We start from the raw sequence: 14650 nt of genomic DNA on the forward strand, positions 1-14650 counted from the left end.
GAGGGAGAGTGGGAGAGACTGAGGAAGGAGGCAGGATGGAGGGAGAGTGGGAGAGACTGAGGAAGGAGGCAGGATGGGGGGAGAGTGGGAGTGACTGAGGAAGGAGGCAGGATGGGGGAAGAGTGGGAGAGACTGAGGATGGAGGCAGAATGGGGGGAGATTAGGAGTGACACTGAGTGAAGAGGCAGGATAGGGGAGAGTGGGAGTGACACTGAAGGAGGAGGCAGGATTGGGGGAGAGTGGGAGAGACTGAGGAAGGAGGCAGGATAGGGGAGAGTGGGAGTGACACTGAGGGTGGAGGCAGGATGGGGGAGAGTGGGAGTGACACTGAGAGAGGAGGCAGGATAGGGGAGAGTGGAAGTGACACTGAGAGAGGAGGCAGGATAGGGGAGAGTGGCAGTGACACTGAGGGTGGAGGCAGGATGGGGGAGAGTGGGAGTGACTGAGGATGGAGGCAGGATGGGGGAGAGTGGGAGTGACACTGAGAGAGGAGGCAGGATAAGGGAGAGTGGGAGTGACACTGAGGGTGGAGGCAGGATGGGGGGAGATTAGGAGTGACACTGAGTGAGGAAGCAGGATAGGGGAGTGTGGAAGAGTTTGAGAAAGGAGGCAGGATAGGGGAGAGTGGGAGTGACACTGAGGGAGGAGGCAGGATGGGGGGGAGTGGGAGTGACACTGAGAGAGGAGGCAGGATAGGGGAGAGTGGCAGTGACACTGAGGGAGGAGGCAGGATAGGGGAGAGTGGGAGTGACTGAGGAAAGGCAGGATGGGGGGAGGTTAGTAGTGACACTGAGTGAGGAAGCAGGATAGGGGAGAGTGGGAGTGACACTGAGGGAGGAGGCAGGATGGGGGAGAGTGGGAGTGACACTGAGAGAGGAGGCAGGATAGGGGAGAGTGGCAGTGACACTGAGGGAGGAGGCAGGATAGGGGAGAGTGGGAGTGACACTGAGGGAGGAGGCAGGATGGGGAAGAGTGGGAGTGACACTGAGGGGGGAGGCAGGATGGGGAAGAGTGGGAGTGACACTGAGGGAGGAGGCAGGATAGGGGAGTGTGGGAGAGACTGAGGAAGGAGGCAGGATGGGGGAGAGTGGGAGTGACACTGAGGGAGGAGGCAGGATGGGGGAGAGTGGGAGTGACACTGAGGGAACAGGCAGGATAGGGGAGTGTGGGAGAGACTGAGGAAGGAGGCAGGATGGGGGAGAGTGGGAGTGTCACTGAGGGAGGAGGCAGGATGGGGAAGAGTGGGAGTGACACTGAGGGGGGAGGCAGGATGGGGAAGAGTGGGAGTGACACTGAGGGAGGAGGCAGGATAGGGGAGTGTGGGAGAGACTGAGGAAGGAGGCAGGATGGGGGAGAGTGGGAGTGACACTGAGGGAGGAGGCAGGATGGGGGAGAGTGGGAGTGACACTGAGGGAACAGGCAGGATAGGGGAGTGTGGGAGAGACTGAGGAAGGAGGCAGGATGGGGGAGAGTGGGAGTGTCACTGAGGGAGGAGGCAGGATGGGGAAGAGTGGGAGTGACACTGAGGGAGGAGGCAGGATGGGGAAGAGTGGGAGTGACACTGAGGGAACAGGCAGGATAGGGGAGTGTGGGAGAGACTGAGGAAGGAGGCAGGATGGGGGAGAGTGGGAGTGACACTGAGGGAGGAGGCAGGATGGGGAAGAGTGGGAGTGACACTGAGGGAGGAGGCAGGATGGGGAAGAGTGGGAGTGACACTGAGGGGGGAGGCAGGATGGGGAAGAGTGGGAGTGACACTGAGGGAGGAGGCAGGATAGGGGAGTGTGGGAGAGACTGAGGAAGGAGGCAGGATGGGGGAGAGTGGGAGTGACACTGAGGGAGGAGGCAGGATGGGGGAGAGTGGGAGTGACACTGAGGGAACAGGCAGGATAGGGGAGTGTGGGAGAGACTGAGGAAGGAGGCAGGATGGGGGAGAGTGGGAGTGTCACTGAGGGAGGAGGCAGGATGGGGAAGAGTGGGAGTGACACTGAGGGAACAGGCAGGAAAGGGGAGTGTGGGAGAGACTGAGGAAGGAGGCAGGATGGGGGAGAGTGGGAGTGACACTGAGGGAGGAGGCAGGATGGGGAAGAGTGGGAGTGACACTGAGGGAGGAGGCAGGATGGGGGAGAGTGGGAGTGACACTGAGGGAACAGGCAGGATAGGGGAGTGTGGGAGAGACTGAGGAAGGAGGCAGGATGGGGAAAAGTGGGAGTGACACTGAGGGAGGAGGCAGGATGGGGGAGAGTGGGAGTGACACTGAGGGAACAGGCAGGATAGGGGAGTGTGGGAGAGACTGAGGAAGGAGACAGGATGGGGGAGAGTGGGAGTGACACTGAGGGAGGAGGCAGGATGGGGGAGAGTGGGAGTGACACTGAGGGAGGAGGCAGGATGGGGGAGAGTGGGAGAGACACTGAGGAAGGAGGCAGGATGGGGGAGAGTGGGAGTGACACTGAGGGAGGAGGCAGGATGGGGGAGAGTGGGAGTGACACTGAGGGAACAGGCAGGATAGGGGTGTGTGGGAGAGACTGAGGAAGGAGGCAGGATGGGGAAAAGTGGGAGTGACACTGAGGGAGGAGGCAGGATGGGGGAGAGTGGGATTGACACTGAGGGAACAGGCAGGATAGGGGAGTGTGGGAGAGACTGAGGAAGGAGGCAGGATGGGGGAGAGTGGGAGTGACACTGAGGGAGGAGGCAGGATGGGGGAGAGTGGGAGTGACACTGAGGGAGGAGGCAGGATGGGGGAGAGTGGGAGAGACACTGAGGAAGGAGGCAGGATGGGGGAGAGTGGGAGTGACACTGAGGGAGGAGGCAGGATGGGGGAGAGTGGGAGTGACACTGAGGGAGGAGGCAGGATGAGGGAGACTGGGAGTGACACTGAGGGAGGAGGCAGGATGGGGGAGAGTGGGAGAGACACTGAGGAAGGAGGCAGGATGGGGGAGAGTGGGAGTGACACTGAGGGAGGAGGCAGGATGGGGAAGAGTGGGAGTGACACTGAGAGAGGAGGCAGGATGGGGGAGAGTGGGAGTGACACTGAGGGAACAGGCAGGATAGGGGAGTGTGGGAGAGACTGAGGAAGGAGGCAGGATGGGGGAGAGTGGGAGTGACACTGAGGGAGGAGGCAGGATGGGGGAGAGTGGGAGAGACACTGAGGAAGGAGGCAGGATGGGGGAGAGTGGGAGTGACACTGAGGGAGGAGGCAGGATGGGGGAGACTGGGAGTGACACTGAGGGAGCAGGCAGGATGAGGGAGACTGGGAGTGACACTGAGGGAGGAGGCAGGATGAGGGAGAGTGGGAGAGAGTGAGGAAGGAGGCAGGATTGGGGAGAGTGGGAGAGACTGAGGAAGGAGGCAGGATGGGGGGAGAGTGGGAGAGACTGAGGAAGAAGGCGGGATGGGGGAGAGTGGGAGTGACACTGAGGGAGGAGGCAGGTTTGGGGAGAGTGGGAGAAACTGAGGGAGGAGGCAGGATAGGGGGAGAGTGGGAGTGACACTGAGGGAGGAGGCAGGATGAGGGAGAGTGAGAGAGACTGAGGGAGGACGCAGGATGAGGGAGAGTGGGAGTGACTGAGGAAGGAGGCAGGATGGGGGGAGAGTGGGAGAGACTGAGGAAGGAGGCAGGATGGGGGGAGAGTGGGAGTGACACTGAAGGATGAGGCAGGATGAGGGAGAGTGGGAGAGACTGAGGAAGGAGGCAGGATGGAGGGAGAGTGGGAGAGACTGAGGAAGGAGGCAGGATGGGGGGAGAGTGGGAGTGACTGAGGAAGGAGGCAGGATGGGGGAAGAGTGGGAGAGACTGAGGATGGAGGCAGAATGGGGGAGATTAGGAGTGACACTGAGTGAAGAGGCAGGATAGGGGAGAGTGGGAGTGACACTGAAGGAGGAGGCAGGATTGGGGGAGAGTGGGAGAGACTGAGGAAGGAGGCAGGATAGGGGAGAGTGGGAGTGACACTGAGATGGGAGGCAGGATTGGGGGAGAGTGCGAGAGTCTGAGAAAGGAGGCAGGATCGGGGAGAGTGGGAGTGACACTGAGGGCGGAGGCAGGATGGGGGAGAGTGGGAGTGACACTGAGAGAGGAGGCAGGATAGGGGAGAGTGGCAGTGACACTGAGGGAGGAGGCAGGATAGGGGAGAGTGGGAGTGACACTGAGAGAGGAGGCAGGATAGGGGAGAGTGGCAGTGACACTGAGGGTGGAGGCAGGATGGGGGAGAGTGGGAGTGACACTGAGAGAGGAGGCAGGATAGGGGAGAGTGGGAGTGACACTGAGAGAGGAGGCAGGATAAGGGAGAGTGGGAGTGACACTGAGGGTGGAGGCAGGATGGGGGGAGATTAGGAGTGACACTGAGTGAGGAAGCAGGATAGGGGAGTGTGGAAGAGTTTGAGAAAGGAGGCAGGATAGGGGAGAGTGGGAGTGACACTGAGGGAGGAGGCAGGATGGGGGAGAGTGGGAGTGACACTGAGAGAGGAGGCAGGATAGGGGAGAGTGGCAGTGACACTGAGGGAGGAGGCAGGATGGGGGAGAGTGGGAGTGACACTGAGAGAGGAGGCAGGATCGTGGAGAGTGGCAGTGACACTGAGGGAGGAGGCAGGATAGGGGAGAGTGGGAGTGACTGAGGAAAGGCAGGATGGGGGGAAGTTAGTAGTGACACTGAGGGAGGAAGCAGGATGGGGAAGAGTGGGAGTGACACTGAGGGAGGAGGCAGGATGGGGAAGAGTGGGAGTGACACTGAGGGGGGAGGCAGGATGGGGAAGAGTGGGAGTGACACTGAGGGAGGAGGCAGGATGGGGAAGAGTGGGAGTGACACTGAGGGAGGAGGCAGGATGGGGGAGAGTGGGAGTGACACTGAGGGAACAGGCAGGATAGGGGAGTGTGGGAGAGACTGAGGAAGGAGGCAGGATGGGGGAGAGTGGGAGTGTCACTGAGGGAGGAGGCAGGATGGGGAAGAGTGGGAGTGACACTGAGGGAGGAGGCAGGATGGGGGAGAGTGGGAGTGACACTGAGGGAACAGGCAGGATAGGGGAGTGTGGGAGAGACTGAGGAAGGAGGCAGGATGGGGGAGAGTGGGAGTGACACTGAGGGAGGAGGCAGGATGGGGAAGAGTGGGAGAGACACTGAGGAAGGAGGCAGGATGGGGGAGAGTGGGAGTGACACTGAGGGAACAGGCAGGATAGGGGAGTGTGGGAGAGACTGAGGAAGGAGGCAGGATGGGGAAAAGTGGGAGTGACACTGAGGGAGGAGGCAGGATGGGGGAGAGTGGGAGTGACACTGAGGGAACAGGCAGGATAGGGGAGTGTGGGAGAGACTGAGGAAGGAGGCAGGATGGGGGAGAGTGGGAGTGACACTGAGGGAGGAGGCAGGATGGGGGAGAGTGGGAGTGACACTGAGGGAGGAGGCAGGATGGGGGAGAGTGGGAGAGACACTGAGGAAGGAGGCAGGATGGGGGAGAGTGGGAGTGACACTGAGGGAGGAGGCAGGATGAGGGAGACTGGGAGTGACACTGAGGGAGGAGGCAGGATGGGGGAGAGTGGGAGAGACACTGAGGAAGGAGGCAGGATGGGGGAGAGTGGGAGTGACACTGAGGGAGGAGGCAGGATGGGGAAGAGTGGGAGTGACACTGAGGGAGGAGGCAGGATGGGGGAGAGTGGGATTGACACTGAGGGAACAGGCAGGATAGGGGAGTGTGGGAGAGACTGAGGAAGGAGGCAGGATGGGGGAGAGTGGGAGTGACACTGAGGGAGGAGGCAGGATATGGGAGTGTGGGAGAGACTGAGGAAGGAGGCAGGATGGGGGAGAGTGGGAGTGACACTGAGGGAGGAGGCAGGATATGGGAGTGTGGGAGAGACTGAGGAAGGAGGCAGGATGGGGGAGAGTGGGAGTGACACTGAGGGAGGAGGCAGGATGGGGAAGAGTGGGAGTGACACTGAGGGAGGAGGCAGGATGGGGGAGAGTGGGAGTGACACTGAGGGAACAGGCAGGATAGGGGAGTGTGGGAGAGACTGAGGAAGGAGGCAGGATGGGGGAGAGTGGGAGTGTCACTGAGGGAGGAGGCAGGATGGGGAAGAGTGGGAGTGACACTGAGGGAGGAGGCAGGATGGGGGAGAGTGGGAGTGACACTGAGGGAACAGGCAGGATAGGGGAGTGTGGGAGAGACTGAGGAAGGAGGCAGGATGGGGGAGAGTGGGAGTGACACTGAGGGAGGAGGCAGGATGGGGAAGAGTGGGAGTGACACTGAGGGAGGAGGCAGGATGGGGGAGAGTGGGAGTGACACTGAGGGAACAGGCAGGATAGGGGAGTGTGGGAGAGACTGAGGAAGGAGGCAGGATGGGGAAAAGTGGGAGTGACACTGAGGGAGGAGGCAGGATGGGGGAGAGTGGGAGTGACACTGAGGGAACAGGCAGGATAGGGGAGTGTGGGAGAGACTGAGGAAGGAGGCAGGATGGGGGAGAGTGGGAGTGACACTGAGGGAGGAGGCAGGATGGGGGAGAGTGGGAGTGACACTGAGGGAGGAGGCAGGATGGGGGAGAGTGGGAGAGACACTGAGGAAGGAGGCAGGATGGGGGAGAGTGGGAGTGACACTGAGGGAGGAGGCAGGATGAGGGAGACTGGGAGTGACACTGAGGGAGGAGGCAGGATGGGGGAGAGTGGGAGAGACACTGAGGAAGGAGGCAGGATGGGGGAGAGTGGGAGTGACACTGAGGGAGGAGGCAGGATGGGGAAGAGTGGGAGTGACACTGAGGGAGGAGGCAGGATGGGGGAGAGTGGGATTGACACTGAGGGAACAGGCAGGATAGGGGAGTGTGGGAGAGACTGAGGAAGGAGGCAGGATGGGGGAGAGTGGGAGTGACACTGAGGGAGGAGGCAGGATGGGGAAGAGTGGGAGTGACACTGAGGGAGGAGGCAGGATGGGGGAGAGTGGGAGTGACACTGAGGGAGGAGGCAGGATGAGGGAGACTGGGAGTGACACTGAGGGAGGAGGCAGGATGGGGGAGAGTGGGAGTGACACTGAGGGAACAGGCAGGATAGGGGAGTGTGGGAGAGACTGAGGAAGGAGGCAGGATGGGGGAGAGTGGGAGTGACACTGAGGGAGGAGGCAGGATGGGGGAGAGTGGGAGAGACACTGAGGAAGGACGCAGGATGGGGGAGAGTGGGAGTGACACTGAGGGAGGAGGCAGGATGAGGGAGACTGGGAGTGACACTGAGGGAGGAGGCAGGATGGGGGAGAGTGGGAGTGACACTGAGGGAACAGGCAGGATAGGGGAGTGTGGGAGAGACTGAGGAAGGAGGCAGGATGGGGGAGAGTGGGAGTGACACTGAGGGAGGAGGCAGGATGGGGGAGAGTGGGAGAGACACTGAGGAAGGACGCAGGATGGGGGAGAGTGGGAGTGACACTGAGGGAGGAGGCAGGATGGGGGAGACTGGGAGTGACACTGAGGGAGGAGGCAGGATGAGGGAGACTGGGAGTGACACTGAGGGAGGAGGCAGGATGGGGGAGAGTGGGAGAGACACTGAGGAAGGAGGCAGGATGGGGGAGAGTGGGAGAGACACTGAGGAAGGAGGCAGGATGGGGGAGAGTGGGAGTGACACTGAGGAAGGAGGCAGGATGGGGGAGAGTGGGAGAGACACTGAGGAAGGAGGCAGGATGGGGGAGAGTGGGAGAGACTCTGAGGAAGGAGGCAGGATGGGGGAGAGTGGGAGTGACACTGAGGGAGGAGGCAGGATGGGGGAGAGTGGGAGTGACACTGAGGGAGGAGGCAGGATGGGGGAGAGTGGGAGAGACACTGAGGAAGGAGGCAGGATGGGGGAGAGTGGGAGTGACACTGAGGGAGGAGGCAGGATGGGGGAGAGTGGGAGTGACACTGAGGGAGGAGTGGCCAGTAAAGAGGTGAATGGGTCACATGCCAAAGAAGGAACAGCCTAGTTACTGGTGGAATTGAATCTCCTTGCGGCTATCATTAGTCCTTTGCTAATCATTCCCTGAGCTTTAGTTTCCCCTCATCCCCTCCCTCTGTTTCCCCCTCATCCTCTCCCTCGGTTTCTCCCAAACCCCCTCCCTCGGTTTCCCCCTCATCCTCTCCCTCGGTTTCCCCCTCATCCTCTCCCTCGGTTCCCCCTCATCCCCTCCCTCGGTTTCTCCCTAACCCCCTCCCTCGGTTTCCCCCTCATACTCTCCCTCGGTTCCCCCTCATCCCCTCCCTCTTGACCCCCTTATCCCCTCCCTCGGTTTCTCCCTAACCCCCTCCCTCGGTTTCCCCCTCATCCTGTCCCTCGGTTCCCCCTCATCGCCTCCCTCGGTTTCTCCCTAACCCCCTCCCTCAGTTTCCCCCTCATCCTCTCCCTCGGTTTCCCCCTCATCCTCTCCCTCGGTTCCTCCTCATCCTCTCCCTCAGTTCCCCCTCATCCCCTCCCTCGGTTTCCCCCTCATCCTCTCCCTCGGTTTCCCCCTCATCCTCTCCTTCGGTTCCCCCTCATCCCCTCCCTCGTTTTCCCCCTCATCCCCCTCACTTTCTCCCTCATCTCCCCCCCCCCCGGTTTCCCCCTCATCCTCTCCCTCGGTTCCCCCTCATCCTCTCCCTCGGTTTCCCCCTCATCCTCTCCTTCGGTTCCCCCTCATCCCCTCCCTTGTTTTCCCCCTCATCCTCCTCATCCCCCTCACTTTCTCCCTCATCCCACCCCCCTCGTTTTCTCCCTCATCTCCTAGTTGCAGATTGCAAGAAAGTTCTTTTCCTGAGCTGGCAGGGGAGGTTCACTGGATTTCAGCAGGAACCAGGCCATGAGAGCCAAGTTCATAGACTCAGAGTCAGAAATTCAGATCTTTTTGTTGCCATGGTAGCCACCATCCATCCAAATGCTCCCATTTCCAGTCAAAGTCCTCTGCCTGTGGGAAAGTTGGTCATACCCAGTCAGCATGCAGGAGTAGAGGAAACAGTAAATCTGCAGGTCACAGCAATGCACCAGGTCGAGGTCGTGTTGGACCTAAAGCTAGTTCAGGAGCCTGGAAGTCCTTGAATGCACATATGATACATCTGGAAACAGACGTTGATGTTATCGAGCAGGAAAATCATGAGTTGTACTATGTCCGAGAGCAAATAAAACAGCACATGGAAGATGAGAGTAAAAGAGCTCAAGATATGATTCCCGTGCCCACAGTAAAAATGAAAGTTGGAGATTCACAACTTATTTTCATCGTTGATCCAGCTGCAGCAGAACTCCCTAAGTCACATTCCCTTACGCAAATCTGGTGTGAAACTGACTAGTTATTCCAATAACAATATTCCAGTGTGAGGTGAAGTTAGTGTTAGGGTGGAAAATGATGATGCATCCCATTACTTGCTATTGGTAGAACAAAGTCTTGCTGATGGGAAGCAATTGGCTTAAGGAAATATGGTTAAACTGGGCTGAGTTATTTACAATAGGGATCAGTAAGAGTACGACTGGCTGTAACAGAGACCCGGCTCAAAAAGGGCAGGACTGGGTATTGAATATTCCTGGATACAAAGTGTTCAGGACAGATAGGAAAAGGAAAAAAGGGGGAGGGCTGGCAGTATTGATTAAGGAGAGCATTGCAGTGCTGGAGAGAAAGGATGACTGAGAGGGACAATTTGACTCAAGCTAAGGAACAAAAAAGATGCAGTTACATTGCTCGGTGTTGTCTATAGGCCACTAACTAGGGGGAAAGATGTGGAGGAACAAATTACAGAGAGGTGCAAAAATTATAGGGTCGCTATAATGAGGGACTTTAACTATGCAAACATAGACTGGGGTAGTATTAAAGTAAAGGGCAGTAAGGCGCAAGAGTTCCTGGAATATATTCAGGCAAATTTTCTACAGCAGTATGTTTGCAGTCCAATGAGAAAGGAGGCACTGCTAGACCTGGTTCTTGGGAATGAGGAGGGCCAAGTGGATCAAGAGTCAGTAAGGGAACATTTAGGGGACAGTGATCATTGTATCATAAGGTTTAGACTGACTATGGAAAAGGACAAGGAACAATCCAGGTTAAGGATAATTAACTGGTGGAAAGCTAACTTCAATGAGCTAAGAATGAATTTGGGACAAATAAATTGGAGTCAAAGGTCGGCAGGAAAAACGGTAACTGAACAATGGGCTACCTTCAAAGAAGAGACAGTTTGGACACAGTCAAGATATGTTCCCTCGAAGGGGAAAGGTAGGGCAAACAAATTCAGAGCTCCCTGTGTGTCTCTCTCTCCCTGTGTCTCTCTCCCTCTCTCTCCCTCTCACTGTGGTGGAATCTTATCATTGCCGTGGCATTCCCGACAATGGGATCGGAAGTTGTCGTTACTTCTGCTTCCGCCGCAAATCCCGTTTCCCAGGCGATTTTGTCTTTAAATTAGCCATGCAGCGACAGGCATGGAGGACAGGGATCATGCGACAGGGGCGGCCTTTCATTGGTGGAACCCGTCACTGCCCCAAACACCATGATTGTCACAGATATAAAACATTCTGTGCTTTCAGCCTCAGGGAGCAGCAACCTTCCTTTCATGTAAATATCTTCAGAATAACAAATTGAAGATTTTACTCAAATCAAAATGTTTTTGCCTCCCTTGTTTTATGAAAGTCACCACCAACTTCATATCATTTATTTTCCCTACAGTCAAAGTGAATGACATGGCAGCCAGCAGGCAGCGTCCTGCTCCACGGTTCAGTGATGCCTCCCTGCAGGTTCTCATTCCGCCCGTCGGGGAAAGACAGGACATCCTCCTCCCTGCAGATGGAGTGCGAAGGCCCTCCCACCTCAGCAAGGTGGCCTGAATAGAGGGAGCAGAGGAGGTCTCGAACTGTGGCATAACTCTTAGAACATGGGTGCAGTGCCGCAAGCGAGTCAATGACTTTCTCAGACCAGTGAGGGTAAGTGGTCCTGGCGAGGCTGCTCCATTGATTTCTTCCATGGCTCCGTGTCTTTAAGTCTGAGGGTACGCAAGGAATGCAGTGGAATGCGTGAGCAGCCTTGGTGCCATCTACTAAATGATGAAGATTGGCATTGTTTATGTGATTGGATATGTCGTGTGAAAGCCAATGCAGAATGAGTAATGTTGATGCATGTATGCAATGGTTGTAATGTATCATTTGCCATGGCATTCAATCTGCACTGTCTGCTGCAGGATAAACAAAGCCACAACCAGCATAAATGTGCTAAGACATGAGGAGGGGTCCCTGACCTCAGGCTGATGACCACCCCTGAGGAGGAGGCTTCAGAGATCATGAGAGAGGAGGGAGGCAGGGCGAGCAGAGATAGCGAGGCAGGAGCCACAGACATAAGGATGAAGTGTCATCTCTGCTCTTGCAGCCATATGTGGAAACTGAAGAAGTGTGAAGTGATGCATTTTGGGAGGACTAACAAGTCAAGGGAATACACAATGGATGGTTGGACCATAGGAAGTACAGAGGGTCAGAAGGACCTTGGTGTACTTGTCCATCGAGCACTTAAGACAGCAGCACAGACAGATAAGGTGGTTAGGAAGGGCATAGAATGTAAGAGCAGGGACGTTATGATGGAGTTATAAAACGCTAGTTAGACCACACCTGGAGTACTGAGAGCAGTTCTGGGCACCACATCTGAGGAAAGATGTGCTGGACTTGGAGGGAGAGCAGCGTAGATTTACCAAAATGATAACTGCACTCCAAAGGTTAAGCTACAAGGAGACTAAACAAACTAGGGTTGTATTCCCTGGAATTCAGAAGGTTATGGGGTGATTTGAGGAAAGATGTTGAGGTATGAAGGGGAACACGTTAGGGTAGATTGGGAGAAACTATTTCCACTGATTGAAGAGTCTCAGAGTCGGGGAACAGTCTAAAGATTAGAGCCAGGCCTTTCAGGGGTGAAATTAGGAGACAATTCTTCACACAAAGGGTGGTAGAAATTTGGAACTCTCTTCTGCAAGTGGCAATTGATGCTAGATCAATTGTTAATTTTAAATCTGAGATTGATAGATTTTTGTTAATTTTGTATTAAGGGATGTGAGGCAAAGTCGGGTATATTGGGTTAGGTCACAGATCAGCCATGATCTCATTGAATGACGGAACAGCCAGGAGGGGTGAATGGCCTCCTCCTGTTCCTGTGTGCCTGCACAAACAGCTGGCATGCCCACACATGCACAGTGAAGGGACACACATACACGGAGAGAGAGACACACACACAGTGAGGGACACACACACACACGGAGAGAGAGACACACACACGGAGAGACACACACACATTGAGGGACACACACACACACAGAGACAGACACACACACGGAGAGAGAAATACACACACACAGTGAGGGACACACACACACAGAGAGAGAGACACACACACACACGGAGAGACACACACACATTGAGGGACACACACACGGAGAGAGAGAGAGACACACACACACACGGAGAGAGACACACACACATTGAGGGACACACACGCGGAGAGAGAGAGAGACACACACACACACACGGAGAGAGAGAGAGAGACACACACACGGAGAGAGAGAGAGAGAGACACACACACACGGAGAGAGAGAGAGACACACACACACGCATGGAGAGAGACACACACACACGGAGAGAGAAAGAGAGATACACACACACACACACACGGAGAGAGAGACACGCACACAGTGAGGGACGCACACACACGGAGAGAGAGAGAGAGACACACACACACACAGAGAGAAAGAGACACACACACGGAGAGAGAGAGACACACACACACACGGAGAGAGAGAGACACACACACAGTGAGGGACACACGCACACGGAGAGAAAGAGAGAGAGACACACACACACACGGAGAGAAAGAGACACACACACACACACACGGAGAGAGACACACACACACATTGAGGGACACACACACGGAGAGAGAGAGACACACACACACGGAGAGAGAGAGACACACACACGCGGAGAGAGAGAGAGAGAGACACACACACACACACACGGAGAGAGAGAGACACACACACGCGGAGAGAGACACACACACACACACGGAGAGAGAGAGACACACACACGAAGAGAGAGAGAGACACACACACACACGGAGAGAGAGAGACACACACATTGAGGGACACACACACGGAGAGAGAGAGACACACACACACGGAGAGAGAGAGACACACACACACGGAGAGAGAGAGACACACACACGCGGAGAGAGAGAGACACACACACAGTGAGGGACACACGCACACGGAGAGAAAGAGAGAGAGACACACACACACACGGAGAGAAAGAGACACACACACACACGGAGAGAGACACACACACACATTGAGGGACACACACACGGAGAGAGAGAGACACACACACACGGAGAGAGAGAGACACACACACGCGGAGAGAGAGAGAGAGAGACACACACACACACACGGAGAGAGAGAGACACACACACGCGGAGAGAGACACACACACACACGGAGAGAGAGAGAGACACACACACGAAGAGAGAGAGAGACACACACACACACGGAGAGAGAGAGACACACACATTGAGGGACACACACACGGAGAGAGAGACACACACACACACGGAGAGAGAGAGACACACACACGCGGAGAGAGAGAGAGACACACACACACACACACAGAGAGAGACACACACACGCGGAGAGAGAGACACACACACACACGGAGAGAGAGAGAGACACACACACGAAGAGAGAGAGAGACACACACACACACGGAGAGAGAGAGACACACACACACACACGGAGAGAGAGAGACACACACGCGGAGAGAGAGACACACACACACACACGGAGAGAGAGAGACACACACACGGAGAGAGAGAGAGACACACACACACGCGGAGAGAGAGAGAGAGAGACACACACACACACACGGAGAGAGAGACACACACACACGGAGAGAGAGAGACACACACACACACACACGGAGAGAGAGAGAGACACACACACGGAGAGAGAGAGACACACACACACACACGGACAGAGAGAGAGACACACACACGCATGGAGAGAGAGAGACACACACACGGAGAGACAAAGAGACACACACACACACGCACACACACACGGAGAGAGAGAGACACACACACAGTGAGGGACACACACACACGGAGAGAGAGAGAGACACACACACACACGGAGAGAAAGAGACACACACACACACGGAGAGAGACACACATAGATGTGCAAGCACACACACAAACACACACACACACACACATAGAGAGATTCACACACACGGAGAGACACACATGGAGAGAGAGAGGCACGCACACACACGGAGAGACAGAGACACACACACATACACATGGAGAGTCACACACACATGGACAGTCATACACAGAGAGAGACACACACACACACATGGACAGTCATACACAGAGAGAGAGAGAGACACACACACACACGGAGAGTCAAACAGAGAGAGAGAGACACACACACACACGGAGAGTAAAACAGAGACACACACACACACACGGAGAGTCACACACACATGGACAGAGAGACACAGACACAAACACAGAGACTCACAACACCCCAACCACCACCCCGCCCCCCTCCGCCCCGCACACACACACGGAGAGAGACACACACACACACGGAGATACACACACACGCACACACATGGTGAGAGGAAAACACACACTGAGAGAGATACACAAACATACACACGGAGAGAAACAACCCCCCCCCCCAC

The sequence above is a fragment of the Heterodontus francisci genome, chromosome 19 (genome assembly GCF_036365525.1).
Source record: "Heterodontus francisci isolate sHetFra1 chromosome 19, sHetFra1.hap1, whole genome shotgun sequence".
NCBI lineage: Eukaryota > Metazoa > Chordata > Chondrichthyes > Heterodontiformes > Heterodontidae > Heterodontus > Heterodontus francisci.